The 21,747-nt window shown below is 35.7% G+C and overlaps 1 protein-coding gene across 2 annotated transcripts in view; it reads left to right on the top strand.

The window, feature by feature from the left end:
* Positions 1 to 9,903: 9,903 nt before the first annotated feature.
* The window catches only part of LOC126975966 (carboxypeptidase M-like), a 41,244-nt gene continuing 29,400 nt past the window's right edge, over positions 9,904 to 21,747 (top strand). For both annotated transcript variants that reach the window (XM_050824099.1, XM_050824097.1), the window contains exon 1: positions 9,904 to 10,082. The gene's annotated coding sequence lies outside the window, so the exon portion shown is untranslated. The remainder of the gene's footprint in view (positions 10,083 to 21,747) is intronic.

Here is a 21,747-nt window from a genome sequence, read left to right as displayed (position 1 = left end):
AAGGGAAAGGTTTGTCAACCCCAGCAGAGCCCCGCATGCCAGTGTAAGGCTAGCCTGATTCTGGGTCGCCCGGTCCCAGGGCAGTGTGGCACGCTAACGACTAGGCTTGCCCCTAGCCATGCATCCATTTGCGCGGCAGACGTTGGATTGGCGGAGAGGGTAGGAATAGGGAAAGGGAAGGATAGGTGGTGTGAAAAGGAAGATTGGTAAGTAAAGTGGGAAATAGGAAATGTAGGATATTACCGCCCAGGAGGGCAAGGATTAGGACAGTAATAGCTAGGGAAGCCGGGGTCGCATACCCGTATACTATACCACAACTTCCGGATAGGTAAGTTGGGATGAGTATCCCATGACTAAAAATTTGCAATAATATTTAATGAATGCATAGATGAGGGTGTGTTGACCTCATGAAATACAGCAAAAATATACCTTTGTTTAAATCGGGCAGTTCTTTCGACCCTGCTAATTTCAGACCTATTTCAGTGCTGCCTGTTTTTTATAAAATTTTTGAAAAACTTTTGCTTCAACAGCTACAAATGCATTTTTGTAAATTAATGAACAAAAATCAATTTGGTTTCACTAGGGGCTTATCAACAATTAATGCGGGTACTAGACTCATTGAGCACATCTTTGACGCCTGAGAAGTCACAGGATGCATTGGGCATTTTTTGTGATTTGTCCAAAGCATTTGACTGCGTCCACCATGAAACTTTACTCCTAAAACTAAAGCATCATGGAGTGAAAAATAGGGCCCTAAACCTGTTAAAATCATATTTAAGCGAAAGAGTTCAGATAGTCGATGTAAATAGCAAACGGTCTTCGGGTAAAACTGTGGGAATAGGTGTTCCGCAGGGTTCTATTCTCGGCCCTTTCTTGTTTCTTATATATATTAACGATCTACCGTTTGTGGTAGATGATAGCCATGAGATTGTATTGTTTGCTGATGATACTTCACTTATTTTTAAAGTTAAGCGACGTGTAGATATTGATGACGAGGTAAACAATGCACTCTCAAAGATAGTGCGTTGGTTTGAGACGAAAAATGTGCATTTAAGCAGTAAAAAAACAAAGTATTTACGGTTCATTACACCAAACACAGCGGAGGTACAAACCAACGTACTTATAAATGACGAAAGATTGAAACTTGTGGACACTACAGTCTTCTTGGGTATCACGTTAGATAAAAAGCTTCAGTGAGGTCCACATATTGTCCATCTAGCAGATAGACTCAGCTCTGCGGCATATGCAGTTAGAGAGATACTACTCTCGTACACGTACTCTCTGTACACGAAGGTTGCGAACGTTAGATTAGTGTACTTCAGTTATTTTCACAGCATCATGACGTACGGTATTTTACTATGGGGTCATGCTGCTGACATTGATATAGTGTTTTCTCTGCAAAACAGAGCTGTTCGTGCTATATATCAGCTTGGTTATAGACAGTCTCTCAAAGAAAAATTTAAAGAAATAAATATGATGACTGTTCATTGTCGGTACATTTATGAAAATTTAATATACGTTCACAAAAATCGTCACCTTTTTGCTCTTAATAGTGATTTTCATTATTATAACACTAGAAATAAGGGATTGCTTGTATCTAATTCTAGTAGGCTTCATAAGATACATAATAGCTTTAAGGGTAAATGTATACACTTCTATAATAAAGTCCCAGCCACTGTTCAGGCATTATCTATAAATAAATTTAAATGTTTTATAAAAAAATTGCTCTGACGTAAATCTTAAAACTCCACTGCTGAATATCCAAACGATCGGACACCCTGGGACTAGATTGTGATTATTTTATAGCGATAGAAATGACTATACAATATTGTATATTTTTATTGAAAAGAGCGCAAAAAAAGAATGCTGGGAGAGTTTGACCTATAGGCGAACTCTAGGTACTACTCGTATAACGGCCCTTTTCAATAACCTATTTATCCTTACTTTAACTTACTAGGGGTAGACAAATCTATCCTTTTACGCTTACTTACATTTCAATAACCTATTGACAGATAGCATTGGACTATAACTATATTATACATAACTATGTATAAATAAGATCTTGTCATTAAACGGTGACAGCAATGTATACGTAAGTAATCTAAAATACCTACCTATTAAGCTGTCTAAAATCCACAACAAATATTGAAATACATGTAGCGTTCATTATTTCCAGAATATAGAACAGATTTATATGTAAGCACTCTTACACAAGGGTTGGATTTGTATATATCAGATCGTTTCGACCCTGGCCTACTTGTGGGATGAAACTATCAGTCGAAGCGAAAATTGCACGACCTTGATGTATTGTCGTACAAAACGCAGCCCGAGATCGCTACAAATGTTTATCGTGGCATTAATAATATTCCCACGTACAACAACACGAAGGGAGTTACCAGTCGTGTCTATAATCTAAACTGATGATTAATATAATCAATTTATGTGACGTCTTCGGACGAATTCGGCAAACTGCAATAACTTGCGGTTTAATTCCATTTCCAATTTAACTGGAAGACGTACACTGCTGGACAAAGGCCTCCCCCAAAGATCGCCATGACGCTCGGTCTTGCGCTGCCCTCATAAAACCGACTCCAGCGATCTTAACTAGATCGCTGATCCATCTTGTGGGGGCCTACCAACACTACGTCTTTCCTGCACGTGGTCACCATTCGAGGACTTTACTGCCCCAAGGGCAGATGCCCTTCAGTTTCGCAACCTGTTTGGGCTATGTCGGTGACTTTGGTTCTCCTACAATAATAATAAGTTAGAAATTAATATTAGATTGATTCTATTCTGGTTTAATTGTTGCCATTTAAATCATAAGTTTTATCCATAGTAAATTATTACCTTAAATATTTTTATTTTATTTTGAAACAATACGTATATTAAACTATTTATATTTAAAAAAAAACTATATTGAAATTTTCAGGAAATCTTCAGATTAGCCAAGCTGTTATAGCGTTTGTTTTATTTTTCACTTCAATTATACAAGTATCTCCGCCGTATCAGAAGTGGTTAACCTCCGATTTGCTAAATGATCTCATAAGATCGATGCCCTTGAAGATCGTTCACTGTGGCGAATCCGATGCGTTCAATAGGTAATTATGCGGAAGAAAGTTCCGTGTGTGCCACTGTGGAGGATGGCTATAGATCCATTTGGTGAGGAGGTTAGCTTAGGTAATTGTGACCACTATACACAGTCTTGCCATAAATACTGAAACAAGGAAAAAAAATTTCATTTATTACTTTTACAGTGTGTTAGTTTAATACATAAATATAAAACATTTTAAAATATAAAAAGTTTAGGTATTCGAAGTGGTCTCAATTGGCTGCAATACAGTCCTTTAAACGTTGAGGCCAGTTATCAATAGAAGCACGCACTCTTTCCATGGGAAAATTCTTCACTGCCAATCGTACGGATTGTTTTAGGGACTCCAAATTATCATGACGTTTAGAGCAAACCGTACTCTCTATAACTGACCATAAATCATAAACCAGCCGATTAAGATCGGGACTAGACCACGGCCAGTCTTCAGCTCTGATGAAGTCCGAAACATTCTTTTCCAACCAAGACTGCGTAGACGGAGCTTTATGACCCGGCGCCGAGTCTTTCTGGAAGGACCATTCTTGGTGATTTAACATGTTGTTATTAAGGGGCTTCACTACCTTCTCAAGAATGGTATCTTGATACACTTGTGCCGATGTTTTGATAGCTTTTTCACAAAACTATGGCTCAGTCACTCCTTCATACCTAATACCTAGGTAACACTGAAAATGTTGAGAAAATGAAAAACGGCTTCAGGTAGAAAGTTACCAATACTTTTATTGTTTTTCGAAGTAATCTCAATCACTGAGAAAAGCAGTGGGCCCATTCTTCCTTAGGGGTTTGTTCTATGGCATTTTCGTGCGCTTTCACCGCATCTTAAGGGCTCGTAAAGCGAATACCTCGAATTTTATCTTTAGTTCTTGGGAATAAATAAAAGTCGCAGGGTGCCAGGTCAGGACTGTATGGCGGATGACTCGTTATCTCGACATCTGCCATTGTCAAATATTCAACAGTTCGTTTTGCGGAGTGCGCTGAAGCATTGTCGTGGTGAAGGAGGATCCTGCTGATCTGAATCTAATCTGATCGAATTTTTTCAAAGACAACAGGCAAACAGCGATTGACATACCAGTATGCAGTAACTATCCTTCCATTTTCTAGCACAACTGTCGCAAAATGACCTTTCTGACCAAAGAATGAGGCAATCACCTTTTTTCCTTGACTTCTTCCTTTCTTTACCTTAGTTGGCCGATCCTCGAAAGGAAACACCCACTGAGCTGATTGTGTTTTGGTTTCGGGTTCATAGCAATATATCCAACTTTCATCACCTGTGACGATGTCAAATACAGCATTTGAGTCACCGCCGTTGAACTTATCTAACATTTCGCGTCCATAACCAGTCCATGCGTAGGTGTTTCTAGTCGTCGGTTAAAGTATGGGGAATCCATCTGGTACAAAGCTTCCTGACACCTAAATGTTCGTGTAATATTTTTGAACTTGACTCATACCAATGCCTAGTCTTGGCCGTATCTGCTGATAGGTCACTCTCTTATCTTCCTCTATCATGCGTCGCACAGCACTGATGTTATCTTCAGTAGTCGCTGTTAAAGGACATCCCTCACGCGGATCATCATTGAGATTGCTACGTCCACGTTTAAACTCGTTAAACCAATTGTAAATAGTAGCATGAGATGGGGCTTCATTAAGAAGTGCTAATCGCAGCCTATCATAGCTTTGTTCTTGAGTAAGCCCACAACGAGAGTCATAATAAATCATTGACCGAAAATTTTCCCGCGTTAGGTTCATTTTCACGTGTAACAAGAATTTTAGATTTGCCGCCAATTTACATAAACAAATGACAAATGAATGCAATATACTACATTAGGTTAACAAAGTGTTCTAAAATTTAAATTCAAAAAAGTTTTCATCAGTAATATTTCTAACTGGCCAGTTCTAAACATTTTCAGTGTTACCCACGTATCCCACCAAACCATCACTGCAGTCGGATACTAATTGGGAAGCTTTCTTTGAGCAAGTAAGCTTTGAGCATAAATATAGTAATTGTATTTGTTAAAATGTTGCTCAATTGTAAAAAAAATTCTCATCCGTAAACAACCTTTGCGTACCGCTTCAGTAGTTGTTACGATTTTACCACCCTTCTCTTTTTTAAATTAGCAGTTAATAAATGACCAGTACGTATCTTATAGGCTGCAAATCCTATGTCATCTCTTAAAATATGCGACATGGTTCTAGGTGCTATCTTCATCTCCCAAGATAAAATCTTTTGCTTTAGGACAGGATTTCTTCGAATTCTTTCCCTTTGACCACTTTTTTCGCAGGAACACTGGACGGCCAGATCTTTTCTGTCACAAACAGAGAAGGTCTTATTGTACCTATTAATAACCCGGTACACGAACACTTTCCTAATATCAAGAGTATGGAGAGTTTTAAAAATTGCATTTGGCTCCATACCTAGTTTGTGTAATACAATCACAGCGATTTGGTTCTCTTTATCACCCCACACCATTTTAATATCGCAAAATATTGTGCAATGTATTGACGCCAAACAATCGAATAAAAATGATAGATTCCAAATTTAAATATTTCGTTTATTTTTAATTGCATCAGTATTTATGGTCATACTAAGTAGTATTTTAGCAGCAGGAATCATGCCAAATAGTTTTTTGAAATACTCCCGTGATAGATGTGGTAGAAGAGGCATGCTAAATGAAACAACTTCTCTAAGGAAAGACAAAAGTAAAAGTGTTTGAGCTGATCCGTGGAGGTTTGGCGAGGATAATCACTAACCATAAAAAAAACATTAAACAAGCTAAACAGTACAATTATATCAAACATGCAGATTATGAAACAGCACCATACATTACAAGAACAATTCAATACCAACCAGACAACACTTTGCTATTAATATTATTTTAGGCGCTAAAAGGCCTTGCGTTTTACATTTCAACAATGATATTTACTGTTCGCCAAAACCCATGATCGTAAGCCTAGTTAGGCCTAGACCCTATCTTAGTTTTTATTGCCTGCGAAGTGTTAATATACAATGATTATTAACTACATATTATTAAATTTTGAATTCATTGGCATTAGACGTTTGAAATAATATTTTGCAGATTCAACCTAAGTACATCTTTAGATTTCATTTCAACTTGAAACCTTCAGGCATACTCGAGAATTTATAGGCAACAAGTGATGCTATGACATTTCTTTTTTTTTTAAATTACGGACATTCTCAAAACAGACATCGTATGAGCCATGATTTAGTAACAAATACGTCATCCCTTGATAATTTTACGATCACTTGGAAATAGAGAAAATAATCGAGTTACAAAACGGGGCTCTTTCAGTTATATTTCTAAATGACTAAGCTATGGATTGGGTATTCATAAAAGGCCATACTATTTCCCTATTTTTATATAAAGGTAAAAAACTACATTTCTGTATTTCAGGCTGTTTCGGCCCTAAATGTCGAACAGATATCTAATCCACTACTGGCTAACAATCACCTTATGATTTCATTTAAAAATAAATTACTTACAGATTATAGAGGTTTTCAAGGAACTTTCTTCCTCGTACTACAAAGCTGTGGAATTAACTTCCTTGTGCGGTCTTTCCGGGACGATACGACATAGGTGCCTTCAAACAAAAGCGCGTACACCTTCCTTAAAGGCCAGCAACGCTCCTGTTATTCCTCTAGCGTTGCAGGACAATGTGAGCGATGGTGATCACTTAATTCCAGGTGACCCGTACACTCGTTTGTCCTCCTTTCAATAAAAAAATAAATTTTTCTGAAATAAATAAAACTAAAATAAAATCAAAACATTAAATCTTTGTAATAAAACTATACACACTCACACAGCATGCTTTCTATTTTATAATACGAGAAGTATCGACAAGAAACTTAGAACAAAATGAGTAAATAAATAAATACGCTACTCAAATGGGAAGACTGAAGAGGCGATGTGGTCATCACTTAAGTGTGTGCTAGCAGAGCAGTCGGGGTTTGCATTTCTGAATTATTAATTCAATAATAAAATAATTTTATTTATTCTGTCTATTAATAAATTACAATTATAGATTGTACTCTGTTGTGAAAGTAGGTTGGTGTACTTGTTTAAATTGAAGTAGTCAGTGATTTTTTAATAAAAAGCTAATGAAGTAACAGAAATACACATGTTCCTTACAGATTTGATAATAGCGAAGCCACGACGTCGAAAATTTGTTCTTATATGGTTCATCGAATATGGTCCGCTACCAGATCGTCCGATGGTACACCACAGATTAGGTACAAGAGATTTAGACTATACTCGTATATGACAAATGACCCGCATCAAGTCATTTAAAAAGTTTTAGGAAGTATGTTAGTAACAGTTTAAACTTGGACTACTGACAATGAAGCCAACTAGATGACGTAAGCCGATTCTGCAGATATTCACGGACGCTCCGAATACGAACTCGACTTGAACTTGAACTTAATCGTAAGTGGGATCTTAAGTATTAATACAGTATACATATTATATACAACATCTGTCTCTTAATAAACTACTGCTTAAGCCTTTGAAAATGATAAAAAATTAAAAATAAAAATAGTAGGATGCAACCCATTACAAAAAACCCAAAAAAAAACAAAAATTAAAGGAAAAATAAGTTACGGGCGATCTGAGGTCGGGATGTGGAAAAGTTTAAAAAAAGGGACCATCGAAACTACAGGTCCCGTGGAAAATTATATTTATTTTAATTAATTTAATGTATTTGTAAGGCATTAAAAAAAAACTTATAAATAATTCCTTAACCTTGTTAAAAAACTCGTTTGTCACTATTTTTATTAGCTTTTTTTTTACCGCTCATTGTAGCTTTTGTATTTATTTATTCTTTGCAATTTTTTATCCCCTATATTCCTTATTACTTTTCTTTCCCCAGTTGAGTGTTCTGTTTTCTTTTTCATATGTAAATTCTATCTGCGGAAACTTGCAACTAGCTTATATTCTTTTTCTGTATTTATTCACTAATATCTTTAAATTAAGCTGTAAGTTTTCTTTTTTAAAATAAAATAAAAAATAAATATAGGGAAAATAGCTTAATGCATTTCTTCACCAAATTAACTTTAACTGTACAAAGCTTTCGCTTTGCGAATTAATATACTAGCTGACCTGGAAAACGTTGTTTTGCCATATAAATTATATATGTAAACCTTCCTTGAGCTTCAACCAATCTATTACAAAAGATTTCATTGAGATAGGTCAAATAGTTTAGGAGTTATTAGGGTACATACATGAGAATGTAAAAATGATAAAAGAGATTTTATATATATAGATAGACATATTTTTTTTTTATGATAATAAGGGACGAGACGAGCAGGACGTTCAGCTGATGGTAATTGATACGCCATGCCCATTACAATGCAGTACCGTTCAGGATTCTCAAAAAAACCCAAAATTTCTTAGCGGCACTACAATTGCGCTCGTCACCTTGAGACATACGATGTTAAGCCTCATTTGCCCAGTAATTTCACTAGCTACGGTGCCCTTCAGACCGAAACACAATAATGCTTACACATTACTGCTTCACGGCAGAAATAGCCGCCGTTGTGGTACCCATAATCTAGCCGGCTTCCTGTGCAAAGGAGCCTCCCACTCCTTGAAACTACCTGGTATCGAAACCGGGACCCTTGCTTATAGGTCAGCATTACTAACCACTAAGACTTCTAATCATGGATTCTTTGAAGCAGCCAGCAGGTACATCTCGACGTTATTGTAAAATATATGTCTTGTTAGATCTATTCCAGAATTTTGCATCCCCATTCGCTCTATAGATTTGTGTACTCTACATAGATACTGGAGGTCATTAAAAACAGCGAGACAATATTTCAAGACGGCCCACATTCTACCGCCATATAAGGTGCAGGTCCGGCCACATTTAATGCAGCGTTGCTCTCACCTGGTTCACCTCGGTATCATCTCGAACCATTTGACTGCGTGCAACGCATAGCTACTCGAATTGTCGAGGAGGTCGTACTCTTTTTCAAGTATCTTCTTTCCATATACACCCACCGAAATTATGGAGTGAATTCTCACATAAAAGGTCAACCAGTGCTCCTGGGATAATTTAAGTATTCTCCTGCAGGTTTTGTATAAATAAAGTCAGATGTGTTTGTCCTCTAATTCTGGTTGCATAAATAAAGTCAGCTACCTCTCTATTATTCCTCTGTTTCTCCTCTCTTGCAATATTTTAATAAACTTTCCGATCTCCTGGAAAATAATCGATATACTATCTATAGTGCGAACTTAAACTTTGCTCAGAATTACACTCTCAGCCTTAGTGAGCATAGGTAAGTCAGTCTCTAAAAAACTCTTAAAACTTCAAATTGTGCATTGTATACCGTGACAATAAAATACTTCGATTTACAAAAAAAAATATAATATTTTCTTCAAACCCTTTGTTTGTAAGTGGAAATGTACGAATCACTGACGTTAATCATATCATAAATATTATGTAGACAAGCCAAGGGAAGTTCTCATGTGACAAATTAATAAATTTGTATCAAATATCGGATATAGCGAGACAACGAAATCCGATAGTCAGGAAAAGTGTAAGCATAGATGAAACAGTTCGGCGATTCTGCTGACGTCACTGAGTCCGACTGCAGTTTCATAGTGATACTATCTCCTACGCTGTTGAGAGTAAAATTGTTTGTATAGCGTGAAACCTAACGAAGTGGACTTTATTGCGCAGTGTTAAAAGTACTTTCAGAGGTTTGATGTTTAGAGAAAGTATTTTGATTATGTGTTGGTTTTACGTCGACGCAGAAGGTATTCGCGGTTAGTACTTAGTAGCGGTCAGCAGTCACTACAATTTAGACGTTAGTACACCTCAGTCCTCAGTTGAGATCGTTCGTTCGTTCGCTCGCGAGGACCTCTTTGAGTCATACTTACGTGACCACATTCCTGCCCGGATAAATAAGTGACAAATGAGAACAACAACCTTTTGTGCATTTAGTATCCAAATTTTTATTTGAGAGGTAAGTTTTATTTTATAACTGTTTCATTATCTTAAGATTTTTTTTATATCAGAAAGTTTATGGGATGTGTACCGTTAGTTGTAAAAGGTTTTTCGGGAAAGTAGAGCTTATTTAAATAACTTTTCCACTTTTAATTTTATTTTCTCTATTGGGTGCCATTTTAGCTTTTATGAGAATTTATGTTTTTGTCAGTTATAAATGACATTAATTATATTGACCTACTGATATTATTTATTTTAACTTCTAGCGCCGACTATTTAAAAAAAAATGGGCGCAAATAAAAAAAATGTTTCTTTTCCAATACTATTTAAAAAAATAAAGTTAATAGTGTATAGTTTTTTCTTTCATTTATCGAGTATAACACATTTAAATAAAACACTTTTTAAAGGATTAAAACGTGTTTTCAGGGGGACAATTATTATTATTAGGGGGACAAATTACACGCGTTTTAATACTTTAAAAAGTGTTTTATTGAAATGTGTAACACTCGCGTTAACTAATGAAAACACTATGCACTATTTATTTTATTTCTTTTAAATAGTGTTGTAAAAAACATTTTTTATTTGCGTAGAAGCCACTGTAGAGTTTTCCATGTCCATTATTTTTATATTTGCAGCTATAATGGGAATAATAGTAATAACCCAAAGCCAAAACTTGACTTGTGTTACTTGTCTTGCGGTTTATGAGATACACGCCGCTGACAGACGGACTGACGTTATGACGACGGAGTCTTAGTACCTACTAAGGTTCCCGTTGCTATCCTTTGAGTACGGATTCCTAGAATATAAGTCCAGTCCTTATATTTTAACGGTGGTTTGGTACTAGATATTCAGAATTTCTTAATTAAGCATTATCTTAACTCGTATTATAGGTATTTCAATAGAAACCAACTAGACATTGATAAAAATCTTCCCAAGGGAATGTAACCCGCAACGCATACTCGATAGGCAGATACGAAAACCATTCGAATAGCGTGTTCGGCAAATTGAAATGCATATAATGCATCCTAACGCATAAATTGGACTTAAACCTTAAAAACCCCTTACCAGTGGGAGGCTCCTATGCACAGGATGCCGGCTAGATTATGGGTACCACAACGGCGCTTATTTCTGCCGTGAAGCAGTAATGTGTAAGAATTATTGCGTTCGGTCTGAAGGGCGCCGTAGCTAGTGATAATACTGAGCAAATGAGACTTAACATCTTATGTCTCAAGGTGACGAGCGCAATTGTAGTGCCGCTCAGAATTTTTGGGTTTTTCAAGAATCCTGAGCGGCACTGCATTGTAATGGGCAAGGCGTACTAATACCATTTAGATGAACGTCCTGCTCGTCTCATCCTTAATTTTCATTAATAAACCCTTTATTAAGAAAATTATCTATGTATTATATTATTATTATAAATTTAAACGAGCATTTATTAGAAATATATATTTAGGGATTTTATATCTCTATTTGGATGAAACTGACTGCACGCGGGCGTTAGTATAATATGGGGGCGAAAAAACCAATCTAGACACTGTCTGTGAAAACGCTATACGAGAACTAGATTTACAGGTCCTATGATCAATAATGATATCTTTATCAATAGTTTTAGCTCAATATAAATTAGGCACAGGTAACACACACACATAGGTAAAAAGAAACTTATCATTCGTGCCCGGGGATTATCATCAACCATCAATTCAGATCCATGATCGTTCGTCGATGGCGGCCGATGTCAATTTCCAATTACTAGTTGATCAATATTTAGGATCTGGATTTTATGTCATTCTTGAATCCATCCTACTAATATTATAAATGTGAAAGTTTGTATGTCTGGATGTATGTTTGAACTTCTTTAACGCAAAATCTACTGAATAGATTTTGATGAAACTTTACAATAAAATAACTTACACACCAGAATAACAAATAGGCTATAATTTATAAAACTGTCGTGTGAATTATACAAAATATATTAAAGAAGTGTGATTGTTACTAATGAATACAACAAGCGCCATCTCTTATCAACTAGCAAGCAAAAGATCAATACAATTTATGTGGCAAAACAACGTTTGCCGGGTCAGCTAGTATTTAAATATTAGTCTAAACAGATGGTCGGATTTGGTACGGCCGGTCCGGCGGGCGCCTCGCACAGGTTGGTCCGGCGTCGTACTCGGTACGGTCCGGAAGGTTATATCAATAATTTTTTGGGATGGACAATGTGACATACCATTGAATATGGTCCGCTACCAGACCCAAAGAATATTAAACACCACGTTTTACCAGACCGATGGTTCAGCCGTCGCAATATATCCAAATCTTATCTGTCAAAATCATATAAATACCAACTTCAAATAACCTAAACGTCGAATACGTCATTCTATTCATGTTTTCAAAAAAGAGTTCCTTATATTATGGCAGAAAACGGATCAAAATATTTATCCTCGATTGCTGCTTCAGCATTGCACTTAATTAATATAAAAAAATCACGGAGTGATTGATGAAGATAATATTACTATTTCAAAAATGATGATGGCATTCCAACTTCAATAAAAGTCTAAAACATTTTTACAATTCATCCGTACACGAACTAAAATATATATTTTTTTTAATGTGTTTCAATACTGCAAAATTCGTTATTGTACAATATAAATACTTATAGTCGAGTAGGTAATTCATAGTCAACCTTATAGCCGAGTTTTTCAAGGTCGCAGTGAGACCAAGCGAAATAGGTTAACATTCAAATTAATTTTATAACAAGAGAGAAACAATTTATAATAATTATTAAGCTTTCATTTTTTATTTGTAGTGAATGCATGTACTTCAATTTAAAGTTTAAAGCAATAATTCTTTGAGGAAAAACGTTTCTTAATTATTGCTGTTCACATAGCCATGACTCGATTATATTTTATGAATGTGTAAAATTAATAATGAACAATATTATTCTACATCTTTGGCGAGGTTTTGCTTTAAAAACGTTTAATTATATTAAAGGCTCTCCCATACAGGCACGTTTTTATAGGTCGATAATATCGCATGCAATAACGCATGCGATATGCGATATCTGTTTTCAGTACTTTTTGTATTAGGATGGCTATGGATTACACACTGCTGCGATATTAAGGCGAAGAGTAAGCAGAAAACACGCAAATAAGGTGTTTTTAGACAAGTTTTCGGGTGAAAATACAGGATTTTGAGCTATGAACACTACTTAATCCTGTTACACATATCCTTAAGTCTTATTTGTAGGTTGCTAATGCTTGCTGTTGATTATAGTTAACACTCCAGAGCATTCTTGAACTACCACTTTTCTTTGCAGTTAAACAAGTTTTTTGGAATGGCATGACGCTTTTTTTTGTACTACTCTCAGAATAGTTATTCTTATAACTTGTACTTTTTTGTGTAGGTACATTTATTCAGATTTGTTAGGAATAACAAGGATTGTAAGCATATAAACAGTTTTCCACGCAAGAATTTTTTAAATATTGGTTTTGTAACATAGATGGGGCCAGCAGCCGTGAACTCATATCGCTCAAGGTCTCTGGCATTTAGTGCCGCCTTAACGCCGCAATGGAAGTGGGACATTGCGTTTCTCCGTCCGGCGATATTCCGATATGAGTTCAAGAATGTTTTGTATCAGGACGCAAACGACCGTACACACGCCTGCGATAATAACGTATGTACTTGTAGGACGTTTGGTTTTATCGACAGTTTGTAAGTGGTTACATGGCTGTATGAGTGTAATAAAAACTTTTATAATATATGGATGGTAACATATCATCAGACATCAGACTTTTTTTGCATACCTGAGATGGTATAGTGCTGGCGCGGCGCTCTCTCGTATGAAATATCGGACAATGAAAACGCAGCTGTCGGGATAATTGGGACGCACTATCGTAATAACGCATGCGATATTATCGACCTATAATAACGTACCTGTGTGGGGAAGTCTTAAAGATCAAGACCAAAATAGAGATTCCGATTATTAAAATTGGTTTTAGTATCTATCTGTGCAATCAACAGAATCAATTTTTTTTATTACATACTGGCTTTCTACTTTTTTTACGGAATGAGAAACCAAATAATGAAACGGAGTCGATACTATCTTGCCACGCTGAAGAATTAAAACAAGGTTAAACAACCAACCAACCAAGGATGGAGGCTCATTCTAGACTGCGGTATTCGGAAGCAGGAGGAGGACGTGTCATGAAAGCTTACTCTTACCTAAGCAGGCTTACTCTTTACATAAAGCTGATGATGAGGATGACGACGAGGCATCATCTAAAACCGGCCAAATGCAAGTGGGTTTCTCACAAGAAGGGGCCATAAGATGTTCTTTTCCTATACGCCACGTGATGTTAGGAAACAGCTGAAAAAGCAGAGTTGGTTTTTTAGATTTTCATATATAAAATGTAACCAACACTACTAAGAGTCTGTTTATCAGTGGGCTGTAACTCATACATCACACAAACAACAACCCAATAACAAGTTAAAAGTTGCAATAAATTACTCAGCTGCAATTTAGACAGAGTGTATTGCTACTGACGCTATAATAACCATAGCCTTACAAAATACTAGCATATAGACAAACAAAGCATGAGAGAGAGGAAAATATCTCTAATGGAGATACAGCAAGATATTTAAGGGAAACAATTCTTTTGTAACTGTAAATATTTATATTGACAGTGGGATGTTCCTTTGCACTGGATGTCGGCTAGATTATGGGTACCACAACGGCGCCTATGTCTGCCGTGAAGCAGTAATGCGTAAGCAATACTGTGTTTCGGTCTGAAGGGCGCCGTAGCTAGGGAAATTACTGGGCAAGTGAGACTTGACATCTTATTTCTCAAGATGACGAGCGCAGTTGTAGTGCCGCTCAGAATTTTTGTGTTTCAATAATCTTCGTAATCCATCAGATGAACGACCGGCTCGTCTCGTCCCTTTTTGCATAAAAAAATATTGACAAGTCGTAAACTGTTAACATCCTTGGAATTAGCTCCTTAGTATTTAGAATATTTAACAAGCTAACGCCACAATTGATAAATCAAAATTTGTTTCGCATTATCGGGCTGTCAGCTCGTCTATAAGCAAGTATATTATACAAAGGGCTTTTTTGCCATAATGCGCAATAAAGCAGCATCTCAGCTGCTTTCCAGCGCCAACAGCATCCTAAAGATGATTGCTGCAAGGCCCGACTGCTCCATCCAGCGCCACTGGGTGGAGGTAGCCATAGCCCATTATAATCAGTAACGGATTAAGATTACTTAATGCCCTACATAATCAATGCCTGTGGGCCCCCTTAACCGTATGTCAACTAGAATAGGTTTTTGAATCTTTACCGGTTCGGTGATCGCAATTCGAATTGTCGAATGCACAAGCGGGTAACGAGTGGGCAAATGGGATGGGGTTATGACTCTAGGTCGGACTCTATGTCAACTTTAAACACGCGAATTTTCAAATTAGTCCTAGAAACTTTTATTTGTGTGGTTTTTGGTGACGTGAGAGTGAGACGTGATGGTCTAAGGACGGATTTTTTGTGCTTTTTCTGGTGCCCCCTCAAACGTGATGCCCTAGGCAATTGTTTAATTTGATTAAGGGTTAATCCGTCACTCGAAGCCATAGTACTATAATATCATTGAACGTACCGAAATATCTTGTACGATGGTGCCTACAAATATAAGGATGATTTCTACATTGATTGGGATTGGAATTCTTCATAAGTCTAGCTTGTGCATTAATCAATTGTACGTTTATAAGGCAATGATATTTAAAAGTGTACTATAATATCATTGTTATAAGGTCCCGTCAAGCTTAAGGTCTATTACAGAAAGAGCAAAAAACTTAATTTACATAGAAGTACAATTTATTGTAGAAAGATTTTTAATTATTCATTTTATTTTCTCGTTTTCTATGTATAATCTTAAATACTTTCAAAGCCAACTTCATCCCTTATAGCATAGGTTCTCAACGTGGGCGATAACGCCCCCTTGTGGGCGTTTGAGACTTTCGGGGGGGCAGTAGAAGACCCAGAGAAAATTAGGGGGCATTGAGATGGCGCAGATGGGGCGTGGGTAGATTAAAAAATATAGTCTAAAAAGGCAAATAAATACACGAAAATACTCTAGAAAAAAACATATTCTCAAAGTGGGCGGTGAGCAAAATAAGGTTGAGAAACTATGCCTTATAGGATTAACACAACATAATAATATATCCAGTTTAAATTATCTTTGAATATATCAATATAAAAACTTTTGACAATCATATGTGTCATTTACTTGACCTACCAAAGAGGATGTAAATACTATGGACCTACATAAATAAAGTGGTTTTGATTTTATTTTTTAGCGATAAAACATTTGCACATAAATTGATGGCTTCTTTGCACAGAATGCCAGCTTGGATCACCTATCGTGTTTCGATCTCAAAGTGACGAGCGCACTAATTGTGATGTCAGTTAATAATCCCAATCTGGGAATTTCAAAAACCTCGCAACATTGTAATGTGGAGAGGGTGTCACTTAACACCAGATCTTGCTCGTCTCGTAATAAGTAATCTATCGCCCCTATTGCTCTCTTTAGGTCGGGTTACTTTTCGCCATTAAGGTTAATTATCGCTAGCCTAAAAATACATATAAATATTTAAAAAAAGGTTTATAGCAGTTAATAATAATGCAACTTTGAGGTTTTATAAAGTAATTAAGGCAGGCTTAATTGTACTCTAAAGAAAATACTTTGTGAAGGATTAAAACGCGTGTAATAATAACTGAATTTTTTACAAAATTTATTTTCGTAAAAGTTACAACTGTTCCCAGAAAACATGCTTTCCAAAGTCACGAAACGACGAATTAAATAGATAGGTAAATTATAAAAAAAAATCACTTTTGCACAAACGACCTATGTAAAAAATACAGTCATTAATATTGCGTTTTGTTCCTGTGTAACACTCACGTTAATAAAAGAAAATACTTAATGAACTCTTGTAACCCAACCCACCCCAACCCAAGAAACCCGTACCAAATCTTATCATGTTTTTATAACTTTAACAGCAAGTGACTCGAACGTAAGCCCAACTCCCGCTTGTCCTCCTGTTCCATAATGTTCTAAAATCTTAAAACCTTTTTTGGTTTGTACAAGAGTTGCTTTCCTAATTAATGAACCGCCAAGATTAGTTAAAATAATAGTTTAAATTGTAAATAATAAAGTGATTCACACAGTGAAGATGTGTCATGGACGCTAAGAATATAGGCACTTAGCAATTCAAATCACGACTTACTCCAAACTTTCACTTGACAAAAAGTATGTTACGTTGTGCATTGTTTCTAGCCGCGATGTGAAAATGAAGAGTTATAATTATTTACAACAAGGTTAAGGCTAGCTTAATGACGAGCAAGTTTTCTTCTATCTGATACTGAGCACATTTTGCTCAAAGTTTGGTCAATTTATAATACAGAGTAATATAAAAAAAATATATAATATTGACACACTTTTTACACAAATTATCTTGCCCCAAGTTAAGCATATATGGCCTGTGTTATGGGTTATAAGATAATGATAATATAAAAATACATAAATACATTTAAACATCCATGACTCAGAAACAAACATCCGAACATTCGAACCCGGGACCTCTAGCTTAGTAGGTAGGATCGCTAACCACTCGGCTATACAGGTCGTCGCTAGAGTAGAACCTCTGTAAGTCAAACTTCAAAGAAAACGCTAAAAATTCTAGTTTTCAAATAAAGCATGGTAAAGACGATAGCGTTGATGAAGTACCAATACCTCCTAACTGACATTTTAGCCCAAAATTACTTTTTTATTACAATAGACATAAAACTCATATTCGCATAGATTGAATTTACTCCTATCCAACGTTTCTTTACCAAAAAGCTTCTTGATCTATGTGAAAATATCTACTAAGTGACAGAATTCATTCGCTCGTATGTATTTTATGGAAATATCTCCTAACTGCACAGATAACCGACTACACTCGGGCGCACTCTGCATTTGACTGATTAACTTCGCACGATCGCTGCCAGCGCGTTCCTCGCCATTTGATAGAGCTAGATAAAGATAGTACCTACCTGCGTTTTGATTTGATTCAGTTCCAGAAAAAACCACTTTGACGGGGGTGTCGTAATTGAAACGGTTTTCGTTTTGCTCTTGGACAATTTATTGTTATTTGCCACTAATTTCAATATATTCGGAGAGATTATCAAAACAAAGATAAGTCAAATCATTTTTAATGTTAAATTCAAAGATTTTAATTTTCATTCTCTTGGTTATTCTTAGTAGGTATTTCTTCAAAAGTTTTGATTTGTGACATTCAAAAGTGTTAGTTGGGAATGAAGACTTATAGAACCAGTTACTCTGTAAACTGTTATTGCCAATAGCATGGTATTTTCTTGTATAGTACGTTTCTTAAATCCGTGCCTCTCCGAACTAAGCACAAGTGGCTGAGTAGTACGTCAAAATTTACGTGGAATGGAAGAAGTTAACGAATAAAAAACTTAGAATGGAAGGAAAAGAATACTTGGGCTACACAATAGCTGCATGAAGCAAAATGGAACACAATAAAATTAGACCCCCAAGACAAATAAAAGATAGATGCAAATCAAAATTCAGTGAAAGAAGCCAGAAAAGGAAATGTAAGGATGTTAGCAATTAATCTCGTCAGCTTATTTTTAAACATTTTTGGGATAATCTCAATTGGGACCAAAGAAAAGTTTACATTGCAAGTTTAGTCAAACGCTCTTTTGAATCTCGAAAAACTTCAACGAACCACTCTAGGCGTGGGGCTACATTGCACTACTTTCTTCCATTTGATCCAAATTCAAACACTAACGTGCATGTATGCAGAAATATGTTCTTAAATACATTTTGTTTGGGATCTTATGGTACAAACTTGGGTAAAAAAGTCAAAATTTGACATGATACCTTCTCAGGAGGTTCAAAATTCAATAAGAGCTCAATCTGTCAGACGTTGGGAGGAAAGAAAGTTGCTAACGCTTAACTGTTTTTTGTATGATATGCCCAAGCGACCGTCGCATTACAAACGTAAGGAGACAACCAAGTTATATTTAGAACCATCTCTTCTTTTAATGGCTGATCTATATAACACATACAAAAAGTATTGTACAGAAAGCGAAGAGCCTACCGTCTATAGATTTTCTTTTGAAAAAGCATTTGACGAGAAAAATTTGTCGATATATACCTTAAAAAAATATAGTTTTTCCCTACTTGACTGCCAGTTCTCTTTATTTTAAGACGGCATTGAAGTATTCGGCCAGGTCGGAAAGCGGGGGACCCGACTGTAACAAACATTCGGGCCATCAGGTATACTGATGAGGGAAAAATTACAATAAAATTACATTTTGATGATGACTGGGGCGATTTACCGACGAGGCCTAAAATTTTTGCAGGTGTTAATACCTACTTACAAATGAATAACGCACCTCTTACTATAACGACCACGAAATTTAATCATTTGCAAAGCATGAAAAACGTACTACCATCAGATTACGATACATTGCCTAAAATTTAAGCTTAAATTCATTTATTTCAAAATTAGTATGTACCTAAATAAAAAAAGAAAAAAAAATTAAAGTCGAGAAGATTTTTAGCTACATTTGTTTTATTTTTTAAGTTTTCTAAAAGAGATTTTTAAAAAATATTCTTGTTTGGTTTGAGTTCGATGATTGTTTTGTTTTTGTCATCATTAAACATTGTAAATTATTATTGTTATAAAAAAATAATTAAGTCAATTATGTGTTTTACTTACAAGAAATAACTCCTAACATTAAAGTGGATTTTCAAAATCTAGAACCAATATCTCCTAAGTGACTAAATACTTATAAAATGTTAACATAATCACATCCCTTCGTAAAAATAAAAAAGTGATCTATTAGAAACTATTTTACCATCAATAGTTGATCAAAATAAATAAAACCTTATTTTTAAACAGTTTTTTTCTTTTGGTGTAAAATTTGATTCTCAACACTTAGGAGGTATTGGTACTTCATCGACGATAGGTAAGTGTTACACCATTGCTCATTTAAATTCAGGATTATTTGAAAAACCAATATTCTAAGAGGCACTGCTATTGCGCTCGTCATTTTGAGACATAACATGTTAAGTCTCATTAGCCAAGTAATTTCACTAGATCAGGGCCATGCAAACCGAAACAGAAATAGTGCCAGCACATAAATGCTTAATGGCAGAAAAAGGCAACGCTGTGGTACCTAAGAAGGTTCTCACAAATGGAGCTATGAGGATTGTAAATTGCTTAATTGAGATACAGCGGTTCAATTTATTTTTTCGAGTTACGGAGTGGTTATGGAGATATTCGAGTAAAATGTACTACAATATCTTATAGGGACCCATTAATTGACCATAGGCGGGTTAAAATTTCGAGCAATGTGCTAGGGGTTCTACTGTCCTATTTCTATAGTAATGTAGTGTTGGCAGAAATATTATAAATTACATAGATATACTGAGCACTCTGTATATCTTTATGCTCAGTATATGTATGTGTATTTCAGTGCCGTGTTTGTGACTTTTTTATGAAAATAATTTATTTTTTTATGATTTTATGAAAATAAGAGACGAGACGAGCAGTACGTTCAGCTGATGGTAATTGATACGCCATGCCTATTACAATTCAGTGCCGCTCAGGATTCTTGAAAAACGCAAAAATTCTGGGCCGCACTACAATTGCGCTCGTCTCCTTGAGACATAAAATGTTAAGTCTCATTTGCCCTGTAATTACACTAGCTAAGGCGCCGTGCGAAACACAATAATGCTTACACATTACTGCTTCAGGGCAGAAATAGGCGCCGTCGTGGTACCCATAATCTACCCGGCATCCTGTACAAAGGAGCCTCCCACTGGTCCACTTGTGAATTTCTAAGGAAGTACTAATTGAAGAGAACTAATATAAGGCCAATTATCAAGTTCTTATTTCACTTCTGCACACATAATAGCGTCAATAGCATTCATCATATTATTATGCTATTAATGTTTTTTTATGAATTTGAATAATATTTTAGTAAAACCATTCAGTGATATTTTATCAAATTGGTTTCTTTCGTCTGTCATCTGATCGAGTCAATGAAATTCTTATACTCGTAAGTATAATAGCAAAAAGGAGCAGCTTCATGAAAATTTTACTAAAGAAAGAAATCAGCTTTTTCGTATTTTTCTCACCAAATCCTTCCATTTAATACTTACATCATACGAGTACACGAAAAATAACATGACCGCCATTTTCGGTGTCAAATCAACATTTAACGTACATTGTAATGGAATATTTACAATGATCCGAAGATTTTTATGTACTTATTTTTTTCCTGAAAAAAAGTGACGAGACGTTCACCTTCGTAAGCAAGATATTAATCTAATGGTAACTGATACGCCCTGCAGGCTACAATGAAGTGCCGCTCACGGGGTGATTGAAGTTATTAGCTAGTAGTTTGTTGTTATTGGCAGATATATCGTGCTGTATCGTATCTACGTTTTTGCTGTGTCTATTGCTGCTTCAAGACCATAAAAGTATTAAAAGTTAAAAATCTATTATTTTAAAATAATCCAGTGCTTTTATATCATATATATTCCATTAATAATGCAATTTTAATCTAAATAGTACCTAATCATCTAGCATGTATTTTTTACGAATGCAAATTAACAGATGAT

Source organism: Leptidea sinapis, chromosome 38, assembly GCF_905404315.1.
Source record: "Leptidea sinapis chromosome 38, ilLepSina1.1, whole genome shotgun sequence".
NCBI lineage: Eukaryota > Metazoa > Arthropoda > Insecta > Lepidoptera > Pieridae > Leptidea > Leptidea sinapis.
This window is presented reverse-complemented; position numbering and strand designations above follow the sequence as displayed.